We start from the raw sequence: 8,784 nt of genomic DNA, 5'->3' as shown, positions 1-8,784 counted from the left end.
ATGTTAAAAGAAGGCATGTCTTCTTAAGACCCCACATCTGAATTGGGGCAATTGTACCCTCTTGAACAAGATGTTTCGTCTCAGACAACACTCAAAGTTTTCTTCCTTGTTCTTTTTCCCCTGGTGTGCACACTTTGAATGAGGGAAAACAGAGTGTGTTTTAAAATATAATTAATAAGATGGTAGGTCAATTGCCTTTAATTGACCCAAAAATAAAATAAAATAATATTTACTAATATTAAATCAGTTTAACAAAACATTCAAATATATTATTCTATAACACATTTTCCTTAATAGTGTCAAAGTTAACATTTTCTCATTTCATTAAAACAAGGGTGTCCAAGGCAATGCTTTTTATATTTTTATAATGTTTTTTATTTTAATCCTTAACTCTTTTTTATTATAAGCCTTTTTTCTTTTTCTTTTCTTTTCCAAGTAGATATTCCTCACTAAAAAATTAAAGATACAATGCTAAATAAAATATGATACATTTGATAACAAAATTAAAAGTTGAGACTAAAGGTTTCACAATTTCAAAAAGACATTTCTAATCAACTTTATTTGATATGGCCAAATATTAGGCAATTGTATTATTGTTAATATTTTAATTGGCATGGAGGAGATTTCATAGAGGGTTTGATTTAAGCCTAAAAAGGTGTTATCCAAGGGTGTTTAAATAAGCCCCTTAGTCAAACCACTCTAGGTTTAAATTTAGATAACAAAAATTAGGATGTTCCACAAGTCAAATGAACTATTATGCAATCAATTTGTTTCTTTCTAAATAAAGCAAAATCATTTTATTATCAAGCATTTAAATGCTTTTAATTGAATTTGAGTAAGCTAAGTTTAATAGATATTAAACTCGCCAAATAAGATAAGTTCATCTTGCTCCTTTGTTATTCGCTCAAATTCTAAGAAAACTTAATTGTTTCTATAAACCATGGCATTGCATAGCTAAAGATTAGTTTCCTCATGACTACTTTACTTTCTAAATAGACGAGAGAATACATAGATGAGGGCTTGAAGTTTACCTTGTTATGGTTCTTGTTGATTGATTTAAGTTACTACAATGTGATTTCTCACAAGTAATTCTCATCTTATCAAGAATTTTATGATTTTTTTATTGGTGGTAACAATTTGAAATTAACTTTTAATAAGGAAAAGGTATAGTTGTGTTTAAATGATGGGAGAGAGAAAATTGTTGATAGTGTTTTGTAAATTCTTTCAATAAATCTTATTTATGTATCTAAGTTGAATATTTTGAGGTGCATGTAACATGTAATAAGGTTTAGTGTAGGTTAATGAGAGGAAATTCTATGGACGTATGGGGCTCATAGTGTGAGAATCTATTGAGGCTTGATGCTCGCTCATTTTGTAATTTTATTTTAAAAATTCTCTATATTTTAACATCATTTATTGGGTTTGGCTTTTTCAAGAGTACGAGTGGTCTAGCAAACACTTTAACAAGGCTGGAGCACATGTCCAATCTAAAGTGTAACTTGCAATGTGCTTAGGTCAATTTTAGACTAGAATATTTCCCACCCTTATATACATCACAAAGCATGGAAGAAAGCAAGACATCTAAATGATTAAGAAAAAAGGTTTGTAGATCAAAACTATGATATTCATATATGTGCAACAAGTTTGCAATATTTGAACCTCTTGTTAACTCCCCCAATTCCAGAATAGAAAGAAATAGTCAAAAATATTCATGTATAGTTCTAATTTAAAAAATTTAAAACAAAGTTCTGATCTGCTTATCAATTCAGCGATTTTCCAAGTTTTCTTTTTGCAAAGCAGTCAAAACAGAAAATAAGCATAGGCAAAGTGGCATCGTTGTACGCCAATAAAATGTAAAATCTCAAACTAAACTATGGTGAGTGCAAGCATGACAGATATCTGAGTTTTACGAAGTCCACATTGGGCTCATTTTTTATTTTCTCTGACACGAGTTAGGTTTGTATTGAGCCTTCCGCGCATACATTTAATTGAAATTCTGATTCTCCATTACTATTCCTTGCAATGAAGATTTATTTTATTTTATTTCCAAACACGTACTTTCTTGCAGAAGCATTATAGCAGTTTCATTTCAATTTATAGCCTGCAACCGCTTTAGCTTTTGCCAATTTGTTTTGTTAATTTAGTTTGGATTTTCTCTCGTTGAAAGCACTTGACACACAATGGAACAAACAATCTTGCACATATTCAAAGATGGCATTTTCAATATTTGCGGAAGACAATACGAATAAATCGTTATGACCTAGTATATTTTAGACTAGAATATTTATACTAGTCTAAGCAGCAGCACGGATACTCATAGCTCTAGCAAGCTATAACCAGACTCTATGACCAGATTACATTGCAAGCAACATTTGATTTATAGCCTACCCATAACCTTTTCTCAGTAGTCCTTTTAACCCGAAATTCCCCTCCTGCATAATTGATAGCCAAACTGGCCTTACCTCGTGGAAGCTTATCATATCATAAAGATTGAATTTATCAAAAATCAATAGCGGAACTTGGTTTCTTGTTGCTTTAATCTCACCGGCACAATAAAATATTTTCTTTTCCTTGCTTATTAGCAAAAGTCTGGTGAATGTGAAATTCATGGCAGGGTCACAGGATAACAGTTGTACAATTAGAAAATGACAAAATGTGCTTTCAGAACTTTCTGACAGCATATGTTTGTTTTTGATAAAACAGAATCCTGTTTTACTAATTGGACTCCTTGCATCATAATTTTAAACATTTAATACTATATAAACACGACGACTTGATGTTTATAAACAGCATTTCAGATGAGAAACTTGCCATAAATTGACATGTAAACAAGATGATTTTGGAGGAAAAATATATCAAGATATCTAAATCTGTTCCAAAGCCCTCTGCATAGCTGTACAAGCAACCTACGCTACAGTACAAGAAAATTGTACAATCATCGTGCATTTAGGACACTTGGGATTTACAACCATACTGCCAGAATAGATGTTTAGAAGGGCATAACTTAAAATGTTCAAGGCGGTTAAAAAAGGGTAAATTCTTGCATCGGCAGGCTCGATACGCACCATTAAAGATAAGTATGCTGATTTAGGCTTCTTCTAACCTGTGCTATTGTACACAGACAAAGTAAAAACTTATACAAACCTAGCTCGAGGTCATCCCTGAATACCAAGAGATACAACTCAAATATTAGCTTGCGGACAAGTCAAGGGCAAGGGAAAAGGACTGAGATATGTCTGTCTTGAAACTGTTACCGAGGACCAAGAACAAAGCTTAACACTAGATCCTAGTAAAGCCCAAAGATTGAGGCCTCAACTCATCAAAGGGCTGTACTTGCACAGACAGTCTGAGATTACAGCCTGTAGGTATACAACTAGATGTCAATCTCCTACCTGCTCTTCCTCATTATATTTCCTTCTCGTCTCAACATGATTGTCGGGTTACCAGTAATTTAGAATAGCATTTAATATTATCAAACACAAATATGAGTTAAGAATCAACTCAACTATTCCGTTGCACACTGCAACACTTGTAGAGTAAAAGCTTACTTGCAAGGTTTTTACCTCCAATCGACTGTTGTCAATTAATTAGACCTGATTTGATGTGATTTTCTTGTTGAATGCCCACTTCTGTCTTTTGTCGGATAAGTGCCAATGCTGATTCATATGATTCCTTAATTGATGTTTGAATAATTAATATAAACTGATTGATTTGATGGAAGAATTGATTTCTGGTGTGTTTGCTTGATTCCTATAATGGCCTAAATTTTACAGCCGTGTGTAAAATTCCATTTTTGCATTGCCCTACTTTAGCCTAGGACTTAAGATCCCCGTGACCCCCATTATCAGCCAGATCATCACCTGCTTTGTTATTCTTGCCAAGCAGCCCCAACAGTAATGAAATGTGTGTCGGAGAGACATTCAAGTGGTGTGCTTGCGTCCATGAATCTGTAGATGTGCAGGTTGTCATTGGATCGTTACAAACTGCCAACTTATGTCCATAACACCCCAAGATGGGCTCACCTGCTGTTACATCCCAATTTTTGGCTCAATTTAAAAATGTTCATTGAGCCGTTGAGGTTTCATATGAAATTTGTTGATAGGTAAAATTAGTTATGATCATGTGAAACAGTAAGATTAGTTAATCGTTATAATTTCATATGAAGATGACATGTTAGTTAATCGTTATGATGTTACAATATTGTTATCTTGAAAATCTTGGAAAATTGGTTATTCATCATAAATTCATGGGAAGTGAAATGGTGGTTAGCCATTATGCTGGTTTATGAATAATAACATGTCATAATAATTGTGATTATATTGAGGAGTATGATATTATCGTGGAGAATTTATTTTCTTGTAGAAGCACGTCAAAGGGGGGAAGCATTGCCAAAAGAATTGAGCACGGGAGCACCACCTACCATTGAGCAAATAGGTGGAGTCCTAAACCACCACAACCAAAGGAAAACGACTAGGCAAGCAAAGGTATACTAAGGTACAACCATGAGCTAACTGGTCTAACTTATATATAATTAAAAAATCATTCAAGCTTAAATCAAAATTGAGATCAGTAGTTACCTTAAGTAATATTATTTTATGTTTTAATATAATCCCATGTTCAATACTATTGTTTCTTTTATTATTGTCCACCTTGGCTACAGGTTAATATTATTCCTTGGCACTAGTTTATCATTCACCTTGAGCGGCTATATTTTTATCATGTTCTCATTGGCCTTTTTATAATTTATTTTGGGTGGCCATATTATTAATATTATTATTGCCACGTTGAACCAATGGCCAAGAATCTTGTTACTCTTGCCACACTTGCATCTTGCTCGTAACTGAGCTAAGAAGGCTACGTTTTGTGTGATAGCTCTTGAACGAATATTATCTCTTTTTTCTCTTGACAAAAAAGAGTCACTACTACCTCATTTTTAATCTTTGTTCTACTCTCAATATTTTTCCTGAAACTTGATACACCTCTTAGGAGCGTTTGCATTCAACATTTCTTACATTAGTGCATAATCAATCACTGCATATTGAAGCCTCTTGGAGTGAGCATTTTGTGCATCAGCCAGAGCTTCTCATACCGCGCAATCCAACCATTAACCAAGTTATGTTGTTACCTTTGCACATGTATAAATATATCTTGCAAATTGATTGTAGGGCACGACTGAAGCCATTTAAAGATTTCCTATGCTATTTTATTGATTGTGAATGAAACAATGATCTTCCTTATGAACCACATGATTGCGCCGAACTGCATAGCATATATTTTTTTTGAAAGTTTTTGTACAAGAGTATTTGCAATAGACTTCCTGCGATAAGAATTTTGTATCTAGAAGATTTAGATTTGTAAAAACTCAAACTTCTATACTAATGTGTATTAGCAAGCCAGAATGGCTGATTACTGAATTGATTAATGGAAACTATCTTTATGTTGCCAGCACCAGAATGGCAGATATATTGGCTGTTATATGAATGCTTAAACATTTCTCAAATATCTTTTGAAATGCCAATGCCAGAATGGTAGAGGAATTGGCCATGCATTTTATGTTTTTAAATCAGAATCTCCTTAATTGCCAAAGCCAGTTAGGCAGATTTATTGGTTGCGATTACAATCATTTATACATCCACCCGGTAAATCATCCAGGAAGACCAGCATGGTCGAGATTAAGGGTGCGAGGAAGAAAATTATTGAACAATGGATACTCTTGCATGATAAAAAGAAAGAAACATCAATAACTACAAACAAGCAATGTGATTTGACTAAAAAGCCGTGTCAGCTTATAGTAGTCCACAGTATAGGTCTTGTTGTCTATTTGAGCGGTGGGTTGCTACTCTAACGCCAAGATGGTCAGTGGATGGACAGTGGTGTCCCAAGCCTTTCTCAGTTCAAATTGTGTGGGGATATTTAAGGGCCCACGGTTGGGAGGTTAAACCCTTGACAATACTTCTCCTCCACCAGATGCCAAGACTTGCACAAGACAGAGATATGATCTACATTCAAATATCTTCTAGTAACAGGTAGTTTACCTTATGAATTTGTAATTTCAAGTTGAAGATATGTTATATGGTTAATATCATTTAATCAATTATCTTCTTTTCAATTATTCAGTTATAGCCGTTGGTTCTCTTCCATCTAAATATGTAAAGTAGTTGTAAAACTATCTTCAAGTGATTATGAAAGGTACATTCTTTTAGCAGAAAAGGTATCTCTTCCATTAAGTAGCAGTTGGTTACGATGATAGTTTTATTCATCACATTTTTTGATTGAATACTTCTTCAATTCTTAGTTAAGATATTTCAGTTAAATTGATTTAACCATTAATCTATTTTATATGATCATGTAATATAACTGTTATAACTGCCTTCTCATGATCATGAATATGAAAAGTAGCCATGTCAATGATATAATAGTTGTTAGCAAAGACTCGGAAAAAGGGGGGGTTACACATATGTGAGATTCCCTTCGAATGCATCAAATACCCTTCAATTGCCTTCATTTGGTCTTCCTTCTTGCTTATTCACACTCTCTACATTTCTTGTATCTCCATCTATCATCTTTGGCATACTTGATGCTCCATTTTTGTAGGTTTCCGCCATTTAAGTCTTTGAATTCTCGCATGCTTTTGCCTCTACTATCTGTGTTTGGGCTTCTCTCTATTATAGGGGAGGCTTCTCACCCTTTTCTTGTGTCTTGGAAGCATGTTAATCTTCTTATCTTGTTCTCATTTATATTGCATTTTACTTGCTCCATCTATTTGGTTATCTATCACCAATTTCATTTTGTCTGAAAGATTTTTAGGGAGGTGGAGACACCAAAACAGTGATTTGACTGAGGCAAGTCTCCAGACAACCACCCCAACTCTTTCTCCTTGCTTGAGTACAAGTTTCTTCATGGGTTCATGAGCTTCGATCATGATTGCATTATCAACCATCAAAGCTAGGTTTATTCTATTTCATCTTTTATATTACGTATAGTCCTTTATCATCTTGTTAATCATTTCATTTTCCTTCGTTCATTTCTATTTCATACTTTTAGTTTGTCATTCTCTTCTCGTTTTTATGCTTCTAGAATAGTTCTAGTCCATTGGTTTATCATTTTGTTATTTCATCTTTATCTTGCGCTTTTAAGTTAGCATTTTGTTAGTGTATTTTATATTTCGTTTCTGCCTGTACATACCCTATCCATACGAGACATCAATGCACAGCTCTGGGATTCGATGTCCATATTATAGTCTGAGGATCGGACTATTGTCCAAGGTAGTGAGCTTGCATAGCTTGGTCTTTGTTCGTTGTAGCTCTCTCTACCATTTCCCTTAACTAAGTATTTTTATTAGTCCATTTAATTTTACTCAAAAGCATTTGAATTACACTTAATTAAATCATATTAAGACATCTACACTTAAGCACTCACATTCAATCAACTTAAGGTAATCAAGCAAACTCTTCATCGTGTTTGATCTCCCTAGCACTCTAGCTAGCAACATGAGGTGGTGCAACAAAGTAATCCATCCCTCAAGACTTTGATCAGTCCCTAGATTTGTGTATTATTTTTCTTCCCCACATTTTGGTGAACCTAATGTGAACTAAAGCCTTTCAAAATTTTACAACAGCATTGTCGTAGACATTGTAACCATCTCCTATTTCTTCGCAAGTCCAAAGGGTGCCTAAGACAACCATGGCATCCACCCCTTTGAATGAACCATACAACAGAGAGCCTTCTCCCCTATATGTATCGACCTCTATCAATGACATAACTGTCAGGATGTCCTAGTAGATCCCACATGTCAAATCGATGTCGTTACGAAGGAGGTCCTCATTGTAAATGGCTTTAATAGAGGAAAATACAATGAGTGTCAAGCCACCATACAAATGCACAATGGACTATCCTTACCCCCTTTGGGATAAACCACTCTAACGATTTAGGAGGACCTAAGGTGGTCTTTTTGACATTTGTGGTGATCCCAGAGTCAAACTTGTCCAAAGTTAAATTGGGTATCCCCTAGTTGACTTCCATGGGAGCAATACCCTCAATCTTCCACAAATACCTAAAGTTCCCACGCAAAAGGACTATCCAATACTATTAAGGTCACTATATATCATTCCCTAGGTTTTGTAGGGGCTTCAAGAGGCTTTGTGTCCCATACAAGATGTTGCCTTTCTCGCATATTAGGCATACATGGTCAGGGGAATGAGCTAGAGATCTATAGTGCCTTCCACTACTTTCCCTCTCATAAGGCTCAATGTGCTTCCTCCTCTGTCCCTTCTTGGTCTGGGGCTCATAGCCTTTATTGGTATCTTATGGTCCTGCATCCACATCTCATGTGGATAAGGGAAAAACACCTGTGTTACCAAAGCCTACGATGCACCCACCTCCCACCATACCCATCATCCTAGGCATCCCTCGCCCTCCCATTTATGGTCAAGGCAAGAAGCCTCGTAAGATTGCACCATCTCCCTTGGCATGGATTACTCAACCTTTGAGGGCACCATTTGTTCCCCCAACTACCCACAAGGCAAAAAGGGCAAAATTGTCAGTGTCTAAGCCTCCAGTGCCTCCATTATCATCCCTATCCCCTTCTTCATCGATTGGGCCCTTTTCAGTGTTAGCAACGACATCGACGACCTCCCTCATGGAGCAAGATGGCATTGCACAAAGCCTCATAAGATTGCACCATCTCTCTTGGTACCAACTACTTAGCCTTCAAGGGCATCATTTGTCCACCACCTACCCGCAGGGCAAAAAGAGGAAGGTCACCTATGAATAATCCTCTAGTAC

The 8,784-nt window shown here is 35.5% G+C and overlaps 1 long non-coding RNA gene across 1 annotated transcript in view; it reads left to right on the top strand.

The window, feature by feature from the left end:
• Positions 1 to 1,859: 1,859 nt before the first annotated feature.
• The window catches only part of LOC149547797 (uncharacterized), a 51,491-nt gene continuing 44,566 nt past the window's right edge, over positions 1,860 to 8,784 (top strand). The window contains exons 1-2 of the long non-coding RNA XR_016354420.1: positions 1,860 to 1,956; positions 4,363 to 4,494. This is a non-coding gene — a long non-coding RNA (uncharacterized LOC149547797). The remainder of the gene's footprint in view (positions 1,957 to 4,362; positions 4,495 to 8,784) is intronic.

Source organism: Cupressus sempervirens, chromosome 7, assembly GCF_028749045.1.
Source record: "Cupressus sempervirens isolate cs-2001-9-10 chromosome 7, ASM2874904v1, whole genome shotgun sequence".
Classification (NCBI taxonomy): Eukaryota; Viridiplantae; Streptophyta; class Pinopsida; order Cupressales; family Cupressaceae; genus Cupressus; species Cupressus sempervirens.
This window is presented reverse-complemented; position numbering and strand designations above follow the sequence as displayed.